Below are 25,001 nucleotides of genomic sequence, written 5' to 3'. Positions count from 1 at the left end.
GGGTCTGTCTACCTTTCCTAACTCCTGGCTCTCATTAGGGTTGGGGCCATTGAAGAGGTTTTGGTGTCCTATGTCAGCAAATTACTGCTGTTGTTGGAGTGTTTTCCACATTAACTTCTCCTCCACTGTGCATGCCCAGTAATACCCTGGTGCTAGGGCATGCTATGTGTATATGCTTTAGGTTGTTCTCTGTTTCTACAAGGAGCTGATATCAGCTTCTATATAAATATGAAGGGATATTTCCTTAGTCTCTACTAGGAAAATCAAACAGCAACATCTGCCCTGTGTACATGCCCCCTCTGTGTTCCTCCCCAAGATGGACACAACCATCCTCCCACACCTTAGATACCCTGAGCTGCTAATTAAAACCAAGCTCATCTGATTCATTGTCAGGACTTTCTTCCTTTATGGCATGGTGCTGCTTACCATGCCATTTTTAGAGCAACAAAGCAAAAAGTGCATTCCATCCTTTGATGGTGTACACCCATTTAGTTGTACTGCAGAAGTGGGGAGATTCACTTATTTGAGATGTAAGTACTGCAAAGGCAAAGTGTGTGTGTGTGTGTGTGTGTGTGTCCCAGGGATTCAGCAAGCAGCCGTGCAGGAATAAGTCATTCCTGCATGGCAGGGACAGTTCCTGTACAGCACAGCAGCGCGCCATGCATGTTTATGAAGGCACGCTGCAATGCTCTAAAACTGACATGGTTCCATGTACGAGTGCAGGGTGTGTGTCTGAGAGCAGAGCTCTCATAATACACACACCTCCTGCATTCCAGAATTGCCTTTCGGCAATTAAAAATGAACAAGAATGCTCATAACACCCACAACCCATCAGGACAACAAATCTGTGGTCAAAGGCATAAGGGGCAATCGTCCCTACCTAACATACCTCTCAACTGTACAGATTTTCACAGAATGCCCAGATTTTTGCCTCATATTTTTGGTATGTTCCCCCTAAGATCTGTACCTTTCTGGCAAATAGCAGTGGATTGAAGTCATTAAATAATGACAAAACATTTGAGTTTAAGACTCCACACATCCTTCAGAAAATTCATGCTAATGTAAAACATATTATTCTATCAACTTATTACGTTTGTAAGAGCAATATTTAAAATCTGTCCCTATTTGTCCCCCCATTATTTTAGGCTTTGTCCAGATATTTTGCTCTAAGAAGTTTAGAGATATGCTACCAAGCCAAACGTTATTAGGATAACACAGGTAGCATAAGCACATACTGCACACCTCCCAACCCATCAGAGTAAGGAATATGGACAAAGCCAAAAGGGACAATTGTCCCATAAAGCAGAAAGTTGATAAAATAACAGGTTCATCATTAGCAGGGATATTCTGAAGGGTACAGATAAAATAACACAACAAAACTGTCTTTTTTTTACAAATGCGATAAAGTTTAAGCATAGCTGCGCAGGTGTGCCCGTTGCTTAGCTACGCTTAGTCCAGCTTAAACAGCACAAGAAATTAAATAGCAAGAGACATCCAACACAAACAGTATTGCAATAGTGTAGTGATTAGAGCGTATGCTTTGCGAGCAGCCATTCCTGGTTCGATTCCCTACTGTAAGCAATTAGCATTTTACACATGAAAACAGTACATAAACTTTTTTTTTTTTTTTTTTTTTTTTTTTTTTTTAGTATTACCTACTTAGTAACATATATTTATTAACTGGAGTACTGCATTAGGTCCAGATGTGAGGTGTCAGTTTAATAAAGTTGTGAAATCTCCATATAAACACAAGAGCCCCATATAGTATAGTCACACATGAATAAATGTAATGAAAGCACCTTGGGGGATGTCAGGGACAGTAAACAAATTTATAATATGTAATGAATGATGAATCAATGCCATACAGCAGATAATCTATAAAATGAAAAATAAGCAATGCTAAGCATTGCACAGTTCTGCTTACCAGGTGTAAGCATTGTGTACATATGACTGCTAAGCAATGAGTAGCCCACTAAGTGGATTTGCCCATCGGTAAGCAGTACTGAACCTGTCCCTTTAAGCAATGCCAACCTTAGCTAAGCAGGTTTGCCCATAGCTTAGCTTAGCTCAGGATATTTAAAACTGTCCAATCATGGCAAAGGGTGGGAAATTGGCCATTTTTAAACCCCAAAGGCAGGAATACAGCTCATAACTGATTGAAGCTTCCCACTGTAGGCAGAATGGCAGGAGTTGGAGAGGGATTGCGCTTCTGGGTGCAGCGCTGGGGCATACAGGAGTCCAAGGTCATGCTAGGACTCCTGGTAAAAAACCATGATGAGAGACTGCTGCAGGTTGAGTACCAGGGCTCCCAATATAAAGTGGAAGCCTGGGAACATCTTGCCCATGATCTCACCAGTGCCACTCATATCTCTCGGACTGGTGAGCAGGTCAAGCACCACTATACCGACTTGAAAGAGAGAAATATGGAGCTCTTGGATGAGTGGGTCCAAGAAGCAAGGCAGAGGGGTGATGTCCCAGCAGTGTGTACATAGTCATACCATTACTGTTTACTAAAGTCCAGTGTGTGAAAGTGATGGATTGGTATGCCTAAATATGTCCCTATTTCCTTTACAGCTACAGCTGAACGGGCTGTGAATCAGGAAGTCCATGCTAGTAGGCTACAAAGGCTGTGTCACAAGGCTGGTGAGTAACAATCCTGCTTGTAGTAGTCATACCAAATAAATATAAAGTAGTAGAAAGTCACCTGGCAGTATAAAAACTGTTGTATGGGTTGTACTAAATAAACCAGACAATATGACAGTAATAGTCCCATACAGGTCATATTTAAATAAAGTTGTAAATGCCTGGCAATAAAGCTCTAAATCTTGGACTGGTTGTGTTTACTCTGGTATTGTATGGCATTTATTGTTGCATTCTATGAATAGTAATGTTGTGTTAACCACTGTTACCCACACTGTGCTACATAAAAAAAATGTCTAGGAATCTCTGTATAAGACTGTTGTAAGTACAAGATCAGATTGCACAACTAAGAGAGACTTGGACAGAAAACACTGAAGAGATAGACAGCAATATCCAAATAGCTCACTCTATTGTGACTTAAATTGTTGTATTTTTAGAAGACATAGCCACGGTTCGAATCCTGGGAGTGGTAGTAAGCAGTATGCATAATCATACCTCTCAATTGTACAAATTTTTCACAATGTCCAGATAATTGGCCCATATTTTCTGCCTGTTCATCTGTCCCCCTGGCAAATCAGTGGGATGATCTCAGAACTGTAGTCACGAAATAATGACATACATTTGATTTTCAAACTTCAAAACCTTCAGAAAATGTATATTAAAACAAATCCTGTCACTCTAGTAACTCTCCAAGTTTATGACAGCAATATTCAAAACTTGTCCCTATTTGTACCCCTATGTTGTCAAGCTTTGTCCAGAGTGTGTGCATTACAAGATTGAGAGGTATGTGCATAGTATTAACTGGAATCTGGGAATATGTGTAGAAACAGTCAGGTAGTGTTAACAAACATTCCCTCCACGGGTATGTTAGATAAGAAAACTGTACCTGCCAATAAAGATTTAAATCCTGGACTGGTAGTGTTTACTCTGGTATAGTATTGCCTGACATGTAGCATTCAGTAACATCTGATATCAGAATAGTACTGTTGTGTCTACCACTGTTTCTCACACTGTGCTACATAAAAATGTGTTTAGGAATGTCTGTATAAGACTGTTGTAATTACAAGGTCAGATTTTGCAACCAAGAGAGACTTAGACAGAAAACACTGAAAAGATAGACAGCAAGATCAAAATAGCACACTCTACTGTGATTTAAATTGTTGCATTTTTTAGCAGACACAGCCATGGTTCGAATCCTGGGAGTGGTAGTAAGCTGTATACATAATCATACCTCTCAACTGTAAAGATTTTTCAGAATGTCCAGATAATTGGATCATATTTTCTGCCTGTTCCTCTGTCCCCCTGGCAAATCAGTGAGAACTTGAATAGGTGATTATTTTATTTTATTTTTATTATATTATATAATTTATATAATTTATTTCTAACTATTTTAAGTTATTTAAATGTCAAGTAATTAAAATATATATATATATATTTCTATTACATTTTTATTATTTTTTAAGGAAGACTAGTGTATGGTGTCTGTGTTTAAGACAGTATTTGGCACTACTTTGTAACAAAACATTGATGCAATGTTTCGTATTGAGGAAATCTGAAGAAGTTGTCCCAAAGAGGATGACGAAAAGCGCTTTATTTTATGTAATTTTATGAAATAAATTAATACTACTTTCAACGTGGTAACAGTTTTTGAGTAGTACGTGCTTCCTAGCCTTTTCTTGTTTTCTCGGAGTTACAAAGTTTCATTAGTTCGTTTTTCAAATCAGTGAGATGATCTCAGAATTGTAGTCATGAAATAATGACATACATATAATTTTCAGACCTCAAAACCTTCAGAAAATGTATATTAAGACAAATCCTGTCACTCATGCAACTCTCAAAGTTTATGACAGCAATATTCAAAACATGTCCCTATTTGTATCCCCATGTTGTCAAGCTTTGTCCAGAGTGTGTGCATTAAGAGATTGAGAGGTATGCACATAATATTAACTTTGAATCTGGGATATGTGTAGAAACAGTCAGGTAGTGTTAACAAACACTCCCTCCACAGGTCTACAGCTAAGAGATGTAAGAATTTAGTTATAAGACAGTTGAAGTACACACTGTGTAAAAACATACCCCTGCCCAAATAAAGGCCATAGGGTATTGTAATAATACCTGTACCTTAATGATTAGAGCAATGATAATTAAAGTTGTGAGTGCTACAGTGATATATAAGTTGTTAATTGACACCCCCCCACCATATCTGCAACAATAATCTAAATACACAAATCAATGGGTAAGTTTACACCAAACCTACTGTTGGGAGATATGTCCTATTGTTCAATAAATATTGAAATGTGTTTCTATTATTGTTCCATGTTGAAATACTATCATTGGTGGCCTGTTGCTATCAATGTAATCCGCATGGTAATGTAATGGCCACTGTGGTTCCATATATGCATGTGTTCTGTTTGCTAATCAACTGTTCCAGATCTGGTGTTTTCGGTTAATGGGAATATCTATGCATGCTGTTATAACTAATCCTGGATTGTGTTTACTATTACTAACCCACATATGTTTTAAAACTGTAATACCATAGCACTTTTGAGAAGGCTGGTCCCAGCAGACTCACCTCTCCCACCTTATCTGGCCGTGGCACCAGGTCCCAGCATGCCTGGGCCCCACCCTGGGACCTCCTCGTCCGCTGGTCCTGCACCACCTTCAGGTGGAACCATGTCAAGGGATGGGGCTTGTCCCCCATCGGGAGCTGGTGATGACAGGATCCTGTCACCCGAAGTCATGTCTAGGGATTGGTGCGTAGCGAGCTCCGAAGGGAGATTGGAGATCTGCTACGCTAGATTGAGGGCCGTTTGATGTATTTAGAGGGTCAGTCTGCCCTCATACTCAGCCCACAGTACAACCACTCCATGAGTGGGAACCTCAGTCCCACTGTCTCCATTTGGGGGCTCATGGGCTTCCAATTTCCAAACACCCCTCCCTATCCAAGGTGTTTACCCCCCACATGTGTCATATACTGCCCCTGTATGCTGACTTGTCTGTCTTGTCTGTCTTCTTACTCAACCTATCTCCCCAAATATACTTACTATCCTTCCCCAACATCCCACTCTCACCTTTAAAGAAAGAGCAATCTATTCCCCCCCAAAGTTTTGCCCCATTCATACCTGTCCATTTTGCACATGTGCCCACTGGACACGTAATCTGGTCTAATTGGCTTCACAACACATTGCTGTTGTCCTCACTCCTCTCTCAGGGGTTTGAGTGTCCAAATCTACCTCCAAATTCAGTAAATATGCACAGCTGTTGCAGTAAAAGAAAGGGACAGCTATGGACCTTCCCTACATCCGTCCTGCACATCCCTAGCTACTTTCCCTATTGTTTTTCCCTCTGCATGCCCCCTTTTTCACCACTTTCATATCACCCCTTTTTCTTTTCTTTTAAACAAATTAGCATGGGGGTAAGTGAGAGTAAGCTCTTTTAAACAGTAGTACGTGGGTTTAAGCCTCTTTGCATGGCAGTAAGCAATGGCTACACAGATTAAACACTGTCAGGCTAACTGTCTGTAAGCTTATTTAACTGGAAGGTGGCATTGCTTACTGCCACGCAAACCCACACAAACCTGCTTACAACTGCTTAAAAGTGCATTAATCACTCTGTATCCAGCAGCCCCTGTTCTGCCCAGCAGCAAAATAATCAGCCCTTACAAGTCTCAAAACCAGAACCCTGCACACCATAGCCACAGTGATTTACCACTAAGCCATTTGAGCTATACATAACTGTGATGTTTTCTCAAACATATCATGCAGCATAGTCATTCAACAGTAGGGAAAATGTATTTATATATGTACATGTATGTATGAATGTATATATGTGTGTGTGTGTGTGTGTGTGTGTGTGTGTGTAGATATATATATATATATATATATATATATATATATATATATATATATGTGTGTGTGTGTGTATATTGCATTCACACATTGGATCAAAACTCTGAACCTCTCACTGCAAAACATCTGACCAAAGGCAATGTTAATGGGGGTGATGGGGCCCAAAATAGGGATCTCTTGTAATTATTACCATTACCCCTTCCTCCACAGCTGAAATAATCTGCCTTGCAACACAATAACCAGCACTTGCAAGACTTTAACCCAGAACTCTGGACAACATAGCCACAACAAGTTAACAGTAAGCCATCTTAGCTGTAACATGTCATGATGATTTCTCTAACATATCATGCAGAAGCGTCAGTCTACCATAGGGAACGTACAATGCGGAAACAGCAAACATTCCAGTGATACATATACACACACATATATACATATACACACACACACATATATATATATATATATATATATATATATATATACACACACACACACACACACACACATACACATATAAATATATAACTACTTATAGATATGTATAAAAAGAGTATATATAGAGGGTGCACAGCATATCAAACAGCCATTATTCCTACAGTTGCCACCTTTTAAAATGGCCAGTGTTTGATTATTTCCTACAAATGAGAATTATTGCATTAAACATATACCCACACACAATGCAAAGGAGATTTTATTTTATTTTATTTTACATTTTATTTTACATTTGTTGACCGGGCTAGTCTGGCTGGATACATGTCCATTTTCAGCAGAGGCCCGAGGAGAAAAGCTCCACTATAAGCTAAGAAAAATTACAATAAGATATAAATCTAATTATTCTAAGATATAACTACAATCAGAGAAAGAGAAAACATTGGAGTGAGGATAAATTCAAGAAAATCAAGTTAAAAATACGCAGATAATTAAATATCACATAATTGTGCAGAAAGTACATACTTAAAACTAACAGTAAAAGGAATAGAACTAATGTAGTGCAGAGATGAAAAAGAGTGGAGGAGACACAGGTTAGTCAGGTGTACTACAGGAACAAAGCCAATGATTTTGGAAGTATTGTTTAATTTTCTGTTTGAAAAGTGGCAAGGATGTAGTCAAAGTTATGTCACAAGGTAAGAGATTCCAAAGTTCTACCTATTGTGTTACTGAAAAAGGGAATCACCTGCTGTGTTGTTTGCCTTTATAGTTTTGTCATGAGTTTACTAGATGGCCCAAGTGAGTTAAGATTGTTGTAAGGGATTAGTAGTTGTGAGAGTATAGGGGTATAGTCAGGTTGGTGTAGTATATTGTGGGCAATAGTGAGTTGAATTATAATGTGGTTTTGAACTTCAAGCCAGCCTAGTTGTTTTAGGTTTATACAATGATGGGTCCTAAAGGGGTTACTAGTGGCGAAGTGAGCTATATTGTTATAGCAAGTAGCAAGTTTTTTTAGATTGGTTTTTTTAGGACACCACACACAAGTTTGCATACATAGAAATGGTTATTTGTGTAATATTTCAGTTGTTTATGCCATTTCTTATAACAGTTAGGTGTTTGAAATACATAACAACTGATTAATGCAACTCTCAAACAAAACATAGGATACAGTAATCTGCAAAACATAACATACTTTGCTCTCCAGGCTAAGGTTTTCAAGTAGTACAACAGTAAAAAACACTAGCCTTGAAGATAAGAACCAATCAACACTTAATTACAGATGTAGTTCAGAAGCCTCTAATTACACTCTGTTCTCAACCCCTAGGGGGAAAAGTATTAGTTCTCACAATGTAAATGTATCTGTTACATAATAATGCTTAACTTAAAGCATCACTATCACACTGACAAACAGAACTGTGTGTAAGACAGTAAGCTCTAGCCCACCACTGTTCCCATGCTGAAACATATGAAAATGTACAGCCATATACCTTAATGTTTCTTACTACTGATATCTCTCACATGTTGTAACAGCCTAGGTTAAAAACATTAAATACCCCTCCCCCATAAAATGTCTTACAAGGGCATATAACACTGTTCTCCATACACTGACCTCCAGACTGTACAAGGTCACACACATTTTTTCCAGCTGTAGCCCTCATATATATGGACCCTACCCCACAATTTGTGTGGGACTCCACAACAACACTGGAATGATAGCAGGAATGCCAGCACAAAATAATGATAGGCCATTGCCTAAATATCTCTTACTGCATGACATCTGGACAAAGCCTGGTATATAGGTGGAGGACAGAGGCTGAAACACAGGGCCATATCTGAAATATTGCTGTTATACACTGAAAGATGCTGGTGTTACATGATTGGTTGCAACATACCCTTATTCAAGAACATGAAGTCAGAAAAACAAATGAATGGTGCCAGGTAGTGAGAGCAATCAATGGAGAGAATGCCACTGATATGTCAGAGACAAGACCTGTGTGGTGAACAGACAAAACATAACAGCTAAACCTCTGGCCATCATGGGGATAGGCCCACAGTTAAGAGCTATGCAGACAGACTGCATTCCATGCAAAACTAGCATGTACACATGAACCCTGTAAAACTAGCAGTATTCAATGCATATAACAGCAATACTCACACACTGTCCCTAGGTCTGGAACCTTATACAAACATGTAGTTGGCCTGTGTCCACATGTCCTGTCTTCCATACAGGAAAGGTAAAGGGGGCAACGTACACATGATGTAGTCATTTATAATAGTGGGTTGCTCTGGCATTGGCTATTGGAAGTACTACACAGCTGGTTGCATGCAATTAGCAAGTGGGGAAAACCAATTGGTGTAGAGGCCATCACCTGATCATGAGCATCACCTAAAAAAGCCATGAAGCAACCTATTCAAACCAGCTCGATCCCTGTATTGGAGAGAGAGAGAGAGAGAAATGCAAAAGAATAATAATAATAAAATAAAAATACTAGAAAACTAAACAAACAAACAAGGAAGACATCCAAGTGGTACACAGAAGAGAGCGCAAAAACAAAATAGGTATGTGAGACATGTCAGCATGTAATTGAATGTAGTATTTGGCCTGTAATAATGGGATAGATGATGTTGAAAGATTTATATGTGCCATCAAGACTTGCTGTAATGATGTCCTGCTGAACAAATGCTATGGACATAGCATCTGGCCCTGTGAGCAGCGGGTCATACCTGTCAACTGTGCAGATCTGCACAGAATGTCAATATTTAAGCCATCATAGTGTTTGTTCTGTTCCTCTAAACATGTATAATAGTCTGGCAAATAGCTGAAGGTGGAAGTAATGAAGTCATGATAGATACATGAGTTTCAGACCCCACCACCTTCAGAATAGTCTTGGTAATGTGAAATGTATCATGCACAAACTTCATACGTTTGTAATAGGCATATCTACGATCTGTCCTTATATATCCTCCCCTAATGTTAGGCTGTGTCCACATGTGATGCTCTGTTTCGTAGCATGGCAGAACTGTGCAACTGTGGAGGAGGAAGCTTCAGAGTGTGGATCCTATGTCTGAATGCACTCTCCATATATATATATATATATATATATATATATATAGACGTGTATGTCTACATATATACAAGCACAGAGAAACACGCACACACACACACACACATATATCTATATATATATATATATATATGTGTGTGTATATATATATATAATATATATATATATATATATATATAGACGTGTATGTCTACATATATACAAGCACAGAGAAACACGCACACACACACACACACACACACACACACACACACACACACACATATATATCTATATATATATATATATATATATACATATATGTGTGTGTGTGTGTGTGTGTGTGTATATATATATAAATGTGTATATATATATCTATATATATATATATATATATATATATATATATCTATATATATAAAACAAAAGACCCAAGGAGGAAGGAGCAAGTTCTCGAATGAGAACAAAAATATATCTAACCTTATTCAAGTAGACTTTTGCAAAGTGGTTAGAACGCTGTTCTTCTTAACCTTTCAGGTTTCCGATAGCCAAAAGCTCAACCCAACATCAAAATTCAGGAAACAAAAAGTCCAGCAATTGTAACTTCAATGGGTCTATTGTAACAGGTCCACGCTATAATAAGTCCAAGAATGACGACCAAGTAAAATAGAACAAACTTTAATAATAAGCGCTTTCGCGGTGTGCCACACCGCTTCCTCAGATAGATTTAAAAAACAACAAAAACATTAAATAACCATTGAAAATATCAATCAAGACATGATTGGCTCATAAAAATTCAAACCAATGAATTGTCCTATAACTAACCAAATCAAGGACTTACGTCATCGGTTCAAAGCAAATCAGACTGTCCCAATATTCCACGCCCATGACTGCAAACCCAACTAATGAAAATGCAGTTATGACAACTGAAGAATGATCCACTGAAAACACTCATCAAAATAGTGTTATCTAACCTTGTTACATGGCGCATATAGATACTGAGAACATTCCCTGTAGTCCCATTAGTTTATAAAAGTAAACAGTACATCACTTTTAAATCATTTAAAATCAACGACATAAATAACATTTATATAATATTGATCGTATGCCAGGGAACTGTAAAACAAAAATCACATTTCAAAGTTTAAAAATGTCAATAACGTTTACCATATATTAGATGGTTATACAATGTATCTAAATGGTTCTCTGCTTAAAAACTTAGCAAAACTGATGCCTATCGCATAAATCCATTGGCTCAAGACTAAGCAACAGCTTATAAGCACAAAATATACTGCTATGGAAAGTGTCTGAAAACAACAATGCTCAAAAATACTCAAAGATAACTTTTGATACCTGAGGAAGGTGTTCCGTAAAGAGCTTCATTTTGTAAAATATTTCCAGATTCGTCGCTTGTACAAAACATGACCATTTGATAGATCCTTCCCAGCTGACATTTGGGACATGAAAGTAATGAGTTTTAACTTTAATGTGAAATAGAATAAACTGAGATGAAAAAAAAAATATATATACATAGGAACATGCTCCCTCTACGGTGAATGCTCCCTCTATGGTGAATGTTATTGATGTTTTTAAACTTTGAAGTGTGATTTTGGTTTTACAGTTCTCTGGCCTACGACCAATGTTATAAATGTTATTTATGTCGTTGATTTTAAATGATTTAAAAGTGATGTACTGTTTACTTTTATAAACTAATGGGACTACAGATGTTCTCTATCTATATGCGCCATGTAACTGGGCTAACACTATTTTGATGGTGTTTTCAGTGGATCATCTTTCGTTGTCATAACTGCATTTTCATTAGTTGAGTTTGCGCGGCGTATACTGGGACAGTCTGTTGCTGAACGATGACGTTAGTCTCAGTTGGTTAAGTATGAGATTACTTGGTTTAATTTTATGAGCCAATCATGTCTCGATTGATATTTTCAGTGGTTTAATGTTTTTGTTGACATTTTCTGATAATGCGGTGTGGCACACCAGCGTTATTAAAGTTTGTTCATTTACTTGGTAGATATTTTGATTTATGGCGTGGACCTGTTACAACAGACCCAGTGGTTACAATTGCTGAACATTTTGATTTGAATATTGATGCTGGTTGAGATTTTGTCGCCGAGACATTGAAAGGTCAGAAGAACAGTGTTTAACCTTTGTACAAGTCGGGCTGGAACAAGGTTAGAACCTTTCGTTCTCATCTGAGAACTGCTCCTTCCTCTTCCTACATACATTTTCTGGGACATCGTTGGTGTGTTTTTGGATATATATATATATATATATATATATATATATATATATATATATATATATATATATATATGCACACACACACACACACACACACACACACACACACATATATATATATATATATATATATAGATATATATATATATATATATATATATATATATATATATATATATATATATATATATATATATATAAAATACATTCTCCCTACTGTTGAATGACTGTGCTGCATGATACGTTTGAGAAAACATCACACATATCTGCAGCTCAGATGGCGTAGTGGTAAATTGCTATGTCTATGGTGTGCAGGATCCTGGGTGAGACACTTGCAAGGGCTGATCATTTATTTGATGGCCAGAACAAGGGCTGTTGGATACAGAGTGATTAAGGCACCTATAAGCAGTTGTAAGTGGTTGTGAAATGGACAGTTATGTAAGGCGTGAAATTCTTGTTATGAACAGATTGCTCTTTTTTTGTTAAGGTGAGAGTGGGATATTGCGGAAAGATAGTAGGTATATTTGGAGAGGTAGGTTGGGTCGAAAAACAGAGAAGACAGACAAGACAGAATACAGGAGCAGTATATGACACATGTGGTGGGTAAACACCTTGGACGGGGAGGGGTGTTTAGAAAATGAAAGCCCATGAGCCCCCAAATGGAAACAGTGGAACTAAGGTCCCCACCAATGGGCAGTCACCACTGCACCTTCACGGCCCTTTAGGTGGCTGTGCTGGTGCCTGAGCAGGAGGGGCAGGCTGACCCTCTAATTCCACCATGAGAGCCTCAAGCTGGTATAGCAGATCCCCAAATTCTCTGCACAGCTCCCTGTGCACCAGATCCTGGACCTGACTTCAGGTGACAGGATCCTGTCTGTGCCTGCTCCTGGGGTGGGAACAAGCACTAACCCCTGAGGTGGTTGCACTTAAAGGTAATACAGGACCAGCGGATGAGGAGATCCTGGGGTGGGTCCCAGACATGCTGTGGCCTTGTGCCATGGCCAGATGAGGTGGGAGAGGTGGTTCTGCTGGGAACAGCCTTTCCAAACATGCTGTTGTGTTGCAGTTTTAGAACATATGTGGATAGTAATAGTCAACACAATCCAGGATTAGTTATAGCAGCATGCATAGATATTCCCATTAACCTAAAACACCAGATTTGGCACAGTTGCATAGCAAGCAGAACACATGCATATATGGAACTACAGTAGCCATTACAATGGCATGCAGGTTACATTGTTAGCAACAGGCCACCAATGATAGTGTTTCAACATGAAACATGAACAGAAACACATTTCAATATCTGTTGAACAATAGGATATATGTCCCAACAGTACTATGGTTTAGAAATATAATGCTGTGTAACATGCTTTTAGCTGGAAAGTTTAATGCTCACATGTAAGGATGTATAGCTGTACAGCAATGATGCATTATAGCTGTTATTAACACTGAATGATTGTGGTCTCCATAATGTATTCAGTTTGTGTTGTAGGTGTCTATGTGTCACCAGGATGTTGATCTGCTGTTGTTTCCTATAAAGGGTATCACACTGTGGTGGCACATTGACTGTGTCATATCCTGGGTACAGCTGAACACAAGTAACAGGTCTGTATAACAGTTACTGCATATGCCACATGGCTGATAGCTCTGAAGGGTGTATACAGGTGAGAGTGCATTGTGGTTGATGTCAGCAGCCCTTCTACAGTGGACAATGGTAAGTGTACTGGGTGGCACACACCACATGTTTGTGAATAACACACACATAGTGGATTTGGTGTTGATGCAATACACAGAGAATACTATACACATGGATGTACTTAATTTTGCAGTGAACCCATTTTAGCCTATGCAATTCCACCAAGACAAAATGGGCAAAACATCACATCAGTAAATAATCAGTCTGCCAGTTTAATGTCATTGATGATAGTACTGGCAGGGTATATGTCCTCTTCCACAATGTAGTGCAATCCTGGAGTTGGTAAACATAGGTGTGCTGGTGTGGGTGCCACAGCCCTCCACTTTGGAGGGTGTAGGGTGGCATAGAACTACACATAGTGTGATTGACAACTACTTAACCTGTTAACATAAACTGTACAGTATTACACCAGATTAAGAATGGGATACACACAACAATAACTCCAATGAGGGTGGCTGTGCCCAATATCCACATCTAACTATATATATATATATATATATATATATATATACCAACTCCAGTATCGCTATACAGCTATAGAGTGGGGAAGAGGGCATTTACACATCTACTACTAGCTTTGATGGAATGAATTTCGACAAAATGATTCCTTTGAAATGTTAGCATTTGCCAGTCATTTCTCAGAAAGATGACCTCCTGGTTCATGTATTTTTTGCAAACTGAAGTAGATCCCTTCACATACACACAGACTTACTTGGCAACACTGAGAGTAGAACCCCTACTTAGGAACTTATTGCTACTAATGTGTTTGGCCTTAATTGCACACACCACACAGCTTTTAGGATGAGGTGTGTCCCAACTTTCTTGTTAAGTGAAGAGCATCACCAGGCCTTGTACAGTATGGTAAAGGGGGATGTACTGGGTGTTAATGAACAATACATAGTATGATATACTGTCATAGACACATTGACAAACACATAACAGTCAAATACACATCTGAGAGACCTGGGTTTATCAGTGCTAACTACCTTGTCAGTAAGTCCATTCTGTTACAGATAATTTGCCCACAGCACATGCATCATTGGGCTGGATAGTGTAATCATTTACCTGTATGGTTGATGTTGACAGTGGTCCTCATATAGTGGACCTTGGGACATGTACTGCGGTTACCATGGTGTAAAGACAGTATACCCAGCACCCACACCCCACATTGGATATTTACTCACTGAAACCCATGATAATGCTCTGACATACCCACAATCAAACATTGACCAGGACTGCAATACAACCTTTTGTCTATCTCATCAGTGCTACTACACGGATATGCATTTATTGCACATGCCACAGGGATAGTAGGGTGAGTGTTTATCATGGCTCTCCTAATGTCAACGAAATCACTATCCCTTATAATGTATAGCAAGGTGTATTGTATTTGGAAAATGTGGCCTCAGAATGCTGTATCCTACAAATATACAAACTTGCACACATACACACACTTGCCAGGACTCAGAGGGTAACGCATGCCTATCTACCCATTTGTACAACAGTGTTATGCTGGTAATGCAATTTCCAGGTAACCCATAGGGTGAAGAGTGTAACAAGGTACATTTAATGTCCATTACAGCAGCAGCCATTTCTAACTATGGCAATGGGAGATTTAATGGGTGAGAAGGCCCTCAGGGTATCAACAACTACAATTTTACAAACACACAGGTACTGTTATTCTCAGTAATGCACGCTGAAACATTTCTCAGTAGTGGGGTCCATAGATGCAGGTGTTCCTAGTTGTGTACCAGGATAATGTCCATGGAGAGATGAGAAGAGTAGGGGATGTGGGTACAGTGATATCATGCCACCTGACATTTGTCAGCAGGCCATTGATCAACAGATGCCACTTGAGTGATCCCTAGGATGATAGTTAAATGCAACATCCAATCATCTAGTTGTCTGTTGCAGAGGGCCAGTGAGGTGCTCTGATTGACATGTATGCAACATATATTACATAACATGGCCAGTGTCTGGGTTGGAGACCTGCACCCAAGCATGTTCTGTTGACTATGGTAGTCTAGTTGAGGTATCCATAGCATGTGGTGCATACAGGGTGGGGTTTCCTAGCTGTAGCATTCATAACACAGCTGGGCAGACATGTCAGTGTCAGTCAAGCATAGATTGCCTGTAAGCAGCCAAGATGGATACCTGACATCTGCACATCTGTACAGAGGACAGACAGAAATCAGCTAGCCAACAGGTTATGCATTATGGTGTATGTTTTGACAGATAGACATCTGACACTGATGGGTATGCCATTACTACATGACAGCAGCCATCAATGACATGTCCTTTACACATAGTAGTCTACAGTTAATATCCACATATCAGATCAATATCCAGTAGCAAATACTAAATAACACGCAGCTCACATACCAAGAAAATGATAGTCAGTACTCAGAGTCCAGCTTTGCATGCAGGGATGTATGGTTCCATTACTATAATCTGCAATCTACTCTTACTTGGAAAAGTACTCTTAACAGTAGTAACGTAACAATACAATACATGCAAGTGTGACTGCATATAACCTGGGATACTACCTATGTATGAAACACAGACAAAGAGAAAAGATTGTTGTTCTAGCCATATATACTCAGGTGTCCCATACAGTATACTCACACCCCTTGCTACTGTAATGACAGCACATAGAAGCATGTTATGTACATGGACATAAATACACTTATTAAAGATGTCATTACCCTGCTATTTTCATAGTCTGGAATGTGATCACTGATTACCAGGGCTGAGCTATGATTAGCAGGTGTAAGCATTGCTTAAATGTAAATCCTAAGCAGATTTGCTCAGTGGTAAGCGAAGGCTACACGGTGTAAGCACCTTTTCATTTAACTGCACGTTAGTAGTGCTTACTATTGTGCAAACCCACGCAAACCCACTTAAAGCTACTCAAAACTGCTTTAAACACTCTGTATCCAACAGTCCTCTTTCTGCCTAGCAACAAAACAAAGAGCCCTTTTAGATCTTGAACCCAGGACACTACAGTCACAGCAGTTAATCACTAAGCCATGAGAGGTGTTAAGATGTTTGTTGTTTTTTTTCAAATATATCTGTCAGTGCACATACTGAATAGTAGTGAACAACTGCTTTGACTTCTACAATTGTTTAGCACTTGTTAGTGAAAATAGGGTTGAATCAGTATGTTTTTATATTTAAATATACACATATCAGAAAAATATGGTGGGATATATCTGGGAAGGTATATACAATATAATAAATACTTGAACACAACACAGGCAGTCAATGGTGCAAATTTTCTTCTTTAATTCTGGTACCTCGGCCTTTGACTTCTCAAGGAATACATTTATGATAGAAAACACCACCCTTTTTATAACACCTCAACATCAAATTTACATACATAATTAATTAATTAATCATCCACCAGCTTGTGAATACACTAGATAAAGGTAACATGCACCTATACACTTTGAATTTTTACTTATTTCATAAACTTATTCATGTTGAAAATTTCAAAATGCATGATTATAAAAAACATTTGTTTTTCAATAAATATATATACAAAGTATATTAGCAGCATGACATATTGATAAACATGCCTTGTTGTTTGAAAAAAAAACTATGCATGTTGCTCAATAAGCTACAATATTCAAAATGAACTGGTTAACTATATTTCATTTATAAAAATCTTAGATAACTCTAACATATAATAAATTTTATTCACACTTCCATATTCATCCCATTCGGAAAGAGAGTTTTATAATTCAAAATAAATCTAGACTCCATTTCTAATAATTTATTGTGAAAGCCTGCATCATCCCCTACATTTTTAGGTTTCCCTAACACACAATAAATAAATCCTTCTGGAACCCCCTTGTGTTCATCTAAAATGTGTTTGGCCACGGGACTCTCTAATCTTTTATGCTTAATATCCCCCAGATGCTCGAGAATTCTAAGTTTGACTTTTCTACTGGTTTGACCTATGTACCATTTCTGTTTGGTACAACCACAACCTATGATATACACTACCCCCGACGAATTGCAATCAAAATATTCCAAAGCTTTGTAGTTGACATTATTAATTTTTGTTCCATCCAAACTTTTAACTTTGTTGAAAACTTTACACCTACCACATCTGAAGGTTCCCCTTTTGATATTACTTCTTGAAATATACCTAGTGTTTAAGATTTCTTTTAAATTGGGGTATCTGTCATTTGAAAAAGTAACAGTATTTGGAAAAAGGGCCCCCACTCTCTCATCACCAGAAACAATTGGCCACAATTTGGATACTGTTTCCCTCAAAATCTGGGAGAAATATGAGTATTTAGTAACAAAAAATATTTTTCCTTTGCTCCTTCCAACTCAAAATTTCTTGACTGTCCAATTCGGGAAACAGATGAATATAACTAACAACCTGTCATTGCAAGATATGTGCACAGCTATGAACATAATGGTGGGACAAATGGCCTAGAGTAGGGACATGTCTGAAACATCACCCTTATACAGTGCTACAACAGTGTATATACCACTATTACAATGGCAACTGTTACAGATCTACACAATGGCATATCACAATACCACATTCCACAACCCATACAACCTGTAATGTGGTCCTAACATGAGCAATGAATCTGTAGTATGAAATCCTATGTTAGGACAGCAAATATGGGGAATACATACCTTAACAAACACTGGAAGCATATGTGTGCATACACTCCAAATAACATATTGTGGAAGCAGCTTTTGAGGTACTGACAGCATGCACTCGACATGAGTATGGACCTTCCAGCAAGTACATGTCCTCAATGTCAAACCAATAAATGGTCTGCTGTCCAAGACATTTGCCCATCAAATGCGCCCACTTGCCTGCAACAGAGGCAGCCGTGGCTTGGACAGATCTTACAAGCCATGAAATGGATCCCATATGCAACAGGCAGCACGCAGGAGTTGGACTTATAGCCTTACCTCACCATTGCATATACCATGGCAAACAGTGCAGACAGTCATTTTGTGTGAGGATGTATGGGAAAAATTTAAATGTAGAAAATAAACAGATGCCATCCAAGACAGATGACAACACATGTTGCAAACTGGTCAGGGAGGCTCCCTAGTAACATGCAAACACTGAGGGAGTTGCAGGAATGTCACAAGTACTGCTGTGCAGTACCTGTTTCAATTACCTGGACTCTGCATAAGTGTGGGCCCATGGGTTAGGGTAATCAGATGGGGAGTTGTTCCACAGGAAACATCAGGGGCCTCTACAGGGGGGCATAACATCAAGTCCCCAAAGGCATGTGTTGCAATGTGTACTGGTGTAAAGACCAATTTGGGAAACCTACAGACAGTATAAATTTAAGATACATGTGCTGCAAAAAACCTCCCCCCACCTCAGGCCCACCACCCCCTTTTGTACCTTGCGGGGCCAGTGTACACCTGTATGTTTGCCATTCATTAGGGGACTAGGCCAGTACACATGGTGTTCAAAAACACTGCAAAATGACACCATGTGTAGCCCATAGTTGTCAAGCATCTGCAAAAGGCTGAGGAGGGGGAGGGGGTGTCATCCTGAAACAAAACAGTGAACTGAAGCGGGATCCAAAGCTCCAAGAATGGCTGTATCTGCAAAAGTCAAGGTCATGAATTGTGCAGACATAACCCTGACTCCACAGCAATAGTGATGGACTGTGTGACCTCCAAGGGCTGTGCACATGAGTTGACCTTGCAATAAATTGGGGGACTTTTAAAGGGCGGGTGACCAAAAAATGGCAAATGCAGATGGCCATGCTAGTATCCCTTCCAGGAATAGTGACTGCTGTATTTCACTTAACAGCTGAAAAAACCAATCATGATAAGGGTGTACAATATGCCCCCAAAAATTGTATGCATCTCAATCAGCATCTGCAAACTAACACATTTGTTTGATACTGCATTTGATTGCACAGGTCATATGTCACATATCAGGTTTGTAATGTTAACATATGCAGTAATGTGGCCCCATGGCATATCGGGGAAGAGGGGGGCCATGTAAAAAAAGGGGTGTACCCCATAGCCACAGTAAGGTTTGAAGGTTGTCAGTGTAATTGTATTTTTTGGGCCAAAATGCACCCTGATGATGAGATTTTAAATCAGACTTTAGGCTTTCAAAATGACATCTGTCCACATATCATCCCAGGTATGTGTCAGACAAACACATAGGGGCTGTGAGCAGGGGCAAACATAACTCAACATATACAAAATTCAGCAATGGTTGTACCCCTGTGAGGTATGGTGCACAGTACATGCCAGGGTGCTGAACAGGTGAAAAATACTGTGTACATGGGTGCAGTGTGTTCCAGGGAAGGGCATCCCCTACTAACAAACCCATGCATCACAGAGATGTATAATGTTGGTAACAGGGATTGACTATAGCTCCCTGCATGCTGTTGAGTCCCATTTTCATGCATGTTGACAGTTGGTAATGAGAGGTCTGTTTTAATATTTTTGTGCAACCTCACCTGTGTGTGTGTGTGTGTGTGTGTGTGTGTGTGTGTGTGTGTGTGTGTGTGTGTGTGTGTGTTTTAACTGTTAAGCAATGATGTACAGGTCTTAAAGTGCATTTCTGTTTTCCCTCACAGGTGTGAGGTGGGTCAGGGTCCCTCCTGCAGGCAAACTGATGTTAGTGTCCATACAGACCTAATGATGATAGGTGGGGAGGCACAGGCGGGTTGTCAGGGGCTGAAGCGGGTTCTTTTGACATCCCACTGTTATCCACCCATCCCCCAAAAGTCACATTGTTTATACATACCCCATCACCAGTGGCCATAGATGAGGGACAGTTGGCAGGTGGTGGCATGGGACAGGAAGTGTGGTATCTATGGAAATTTTGTCTGGACACAGCAGCCATACCCAGATTTTGGGGGGGTACCACACAGGCAGATGTACAGGGGTGTTCATAGGAGGGCTGGGTCTTTGCCCTGGCAGAGTCCCAAATCGGGGGCCCCACCAGAGCATGTTTGGGCTGTCATGGGGGGCAGGCATATGGAATGGTAAAAGACAGGGTCTGAGGCTGCAGAGGGCGACTCATTCAGCTGTTATTGACAAAATCCCTGATCTTGCAGAGGTCATGGATAGGGGTTGGGGGGGAGATGGTGGGTTGAATGTCTGGGGGCAATGGTGGGAGTGGGCCTGCCATGTGGACAAGGCCAGCAACACCAACAGCTGGGGGTTTACATGAACATGCCCGAAGTCAAACCACTCCCATAGTGGCAGTAGCAGCCTCAACACTGCAGGGGGGGGCTCTATCCACACCACAACACAGCAAGCCACATGCATGTGTCCCTGGTTGGTACCAAGAGGGACCTGGATCCAGTGGACATTTGACATCATCAGGGGAAAGTACCATATCATGGCTTGTACCTGGTGGTGCCCGTGGAACCCCTGGCAGGCACAGTTCTCATGGCCATGGCTGAAGATGTCAACAAACTCCTGTATAGGGCAGCCACATGGAAGAACTGTGTGCATGCATAAAACACAATCACCAACCCTTTGGGAAAATCCATACCTAAAAAACACACAACATCACAAACCCAAAAAAAAAACCCCCACACACACACACACACACACACACACACACACACACACACACACACACACACACAATGTATGGTAAACCAGGTTTTCAAACCAATAACACACCCTGTGCATATGATGAACCCGTTAAAATCCCTGTCATCCATAACAAAGGGGACAGGCTAATATGGTTCTTTGGGGGGACTGTACTTCAAGTAATGCTGTGTAACATGTTGTCAGGACTAACGTTTAATACTTACATGTCAGGAAGTGTAGCTGTCCAGCCATGATGCATTTTAGCTGTTATTAAAACTGAGTGATTGTGGTCTCCATAATGTATTCTGTTTTTGTTGTAGGTGTCCATGTGTCAGCAGGATGTTGGTCTGCTGTTGTTTCCTACAAGGGGTGTGGTACTGTGGTGACACCTTGAGTGTGCCATATCCTGGGTACAGCTGAACACATGTCACAGGTCTGTATAACAGTTACTGCATGTGTCACATGGCTGATAGGTCTGGGGGTGCATACAGGTGAGTGCATGGTGACTGATGTCAGCAGCCCTTCTACAGTGGACAATGGTAAGTGTACTGGGTGGTACACACCACATGTTTGTGTATAACACACACAGAGGCTTTTTGGACAATACACAAAAATACTGTACACATGGATGTATTCTTTTGGAACCCTTTTAGCCTATGTAATTCCACCAAGACAGAATACACAACCCCACATTGGGGAAAAAACAATCTGCAGTTTAATGTCAATGATGATGGTTTTGGGAGGATACCCCCCCAATGTAGTGCAATCCTCAACAAAACATATTTGGTGTGGTGGGTACCCTTTATGTGAGGTGCTGTAGAACCCCGATGTGTGATTTGACAATTTTGAAAAATATCTAGCTTTGGGTATATGTACAGTAGATGCGGGAAAAAATCCCAAATTACATTTATAAAAATTAAAAAAAAGGTTTTAAATGCATGCAAATAAAATATGTAAAGTCATATGTAATTTCAATAAATATCAAATTTTTAAAATGCTTTGGTGATGGGGGATTAGTGTTTAAAAGGGGGGAAAAGGGGGGGAAGAAAGGTTTGGGGAAAACAACCTGTTAACATGAAAATTTTAAATATTACAACCCCAAGGGGATACCAAAATTCTGATTTGGGTGTGTCCCAAAACCCCACCCCCCTATATACCAACCCAATACTGTACACCTATAATAACATTTCCCTCTACTACTAGTTGTGATGGAATGTAATTTTCCCCAGGGTGATACCTGTGAAATGTTGCATTTGCCAGGCAATTTTAAGATGACCTCCCGGGACATGTTTTCCCAAAAGGGAAAAAAGACCCCTTTACATACACACACACTCTTACTTGACAAACCCGGGACTAGAAACCTGGGGATGTATGCTACTGATTTTTGTGGCCTTAATTGCACACACCACACAGTTTTAGGATGAGGTGTTCCAGGTTAAAGTTAAGTGAAGAACATCACCAGGCCCTGTACAGTATGGTAATGGGGGTGTACTGGGTTTTTTTGAACAATACATAGTGTGACATACTGTCATATAAAATTTACAAACACAAAAAGTCATACACACATCTGAGGCCCGGGTTTTTCAGTGCCCCTTTTCAGTGTGTCCATTCTGTTACAGATAAGTTGCACACATGCATCACTGGGCTGGGTAGTGTTTTCAGTTACCTGTATGGTTGATGGTGACAGTTCCTACAGTGGAAAATGGGACATGTACTGGGGTACCATGGGGTAAAGACAGTATACCCAGCCCCCCCCCACAGTGGATATTGTAAAATGAAACCCATGAAAAACTCTGACATACCCACCAAAACCCCATTGACCAGGACTGCAATACAACCCTTGTCTATCTCAAGAGTGCTACTACAGGGATATGCATCTAAAGCACATGCCACAGGGATAGTAGGGTGATGTTGTCATGGCTCCCTATGGGCAGCAACATCACTATCCCTAATACTGTGTTTGGGGGTATTTATTAGGAGAATGTGGCCTCAGAATGCTTTTCCTACAAAAATACATACTTGCACAAACACACTTGCCAGAACTCAAGGGGCCCATGAAACAACCCATTTGTAAAAAGTTTTGTGCTGGTACTGCAAGCCAGGTAAAAGGGTGAAGAGTGTAACAAGGTACATGCAATGTCCAGTACAGCAGCAGCCCATCTAACTATGGCAATTTTTGGGTGTGAAGGCCTCAGGGTATTATCAACTACAGGTCTACAAACACACAGACACTGTTATTCTCAGTAATGCACACATACACATTTGTCAGTACTGGGGGCCATGGGGCAGGTGTTCATAGGGTGTACCAGGATATTGTCCATGGAGAGATGGGAAGTGTAGGGGTGTGTACAGTGGTTATCCCTGTGCATTTGCCAGTAGGCCATCTATCAACAGATACCACAGGGTGATCCTCAGGGGGAGAATTACATGTAAATACTGCTAGGCAGTTTCAGACACACCCCCTTCCTTAGCTCTGCTAAGCTAAGGGCAATCCCGAGCCACAGAGCTCTAATAAGCTTACAGTATGCCTGACACACACCTCTATGATGTCAGCTAACTCTTAGGCTTGCACCATGGTTTTCCTGCACCTACACGGTTGGGTGCTGGCTAGCAATGAGGGGAAATATGTGATTCATTATCATTCCCCTCATTTGCATAGAACTGGCTGCAAATGCATAGTTACAAGTCTAACACTGAGCCTTCCCCCTAAGCAATCACTATTCAGTAGCCTTGTTGTCTTCTGGCTAACATTGACTATAATGGCAAAATTGTGATTTTTGCCTAAAAAGCTTTTTTCAAAGTTTTATTTTTATTTTCAGGTAGATCCCATTTGCTCGTCGCTGCCCTATGCTTAATTTGCCAAAATCGGCCAAAAAAATAAAAGTTATTTTTTGTTATTTTCAAACTATTTTCCATGCCAATGGCCATATATTTGGCCATTGGCATGCCTTCCACATTATATACACCATTTATTTGGAGCTGTCATGGCTCCATTTTGTAGTTTGCAGAAATGTACTCTGTTAGTAGCTGAATATTTCTGCAGGTTACACTAATCCTGCATGGATGACTGCCTACTTCCTGGATCACTAATTCACATCATTTGCTTGGTTGTCACCTGCAAATGGGATAATTAGCATACAGGAGCTGTGTCCATGCAGGAATAGTGCCAGAGGGTTTGTGCATGTCCTGGGAGCTTGTTCCTGGATCTCTCTGTGGCCATTTTGCCTCCAGCAGCTCTTGCACTATTCCTGCACACCGTGCAGAGCTTGCTGAATCCTGGGGATTAACAGGAGGAACAGAGGTCTCAAGCCCACATACTTACCACTAGTTAGTGACATACATCTTCACAGTATCCCACTGCTTTGTCAGAAATACACAACACTTATGGTGCCCAGGCAACAGTACATCTGACAAATATCTAGACATAACATCACACTAGGTAAATACACTGAGCTGCTAGGCATGTCACAAAGCACTGTGCAAACTACAGACTGCCACAACACTGACCTAAGTTTCGTATGG

The sequence above is a fragment of the Protopterus annectens genome, chromosome 2.part1, assembly GCF_019279795.1.
Source record: "Protopterus annectens isolate FY-2018-M chromosome 2.part1, PAN1.0, whole genome shotgun sequence".
Taxonomy (NCBI): domain Eukaryota; kingdom Metazoa; phylum Chordata; order Ceratodontiformes; family Protopteridae; genus Protopterus; species Protopterus annectens.
Note: the sequence above shows the minus strand (reverse complement) of the source record.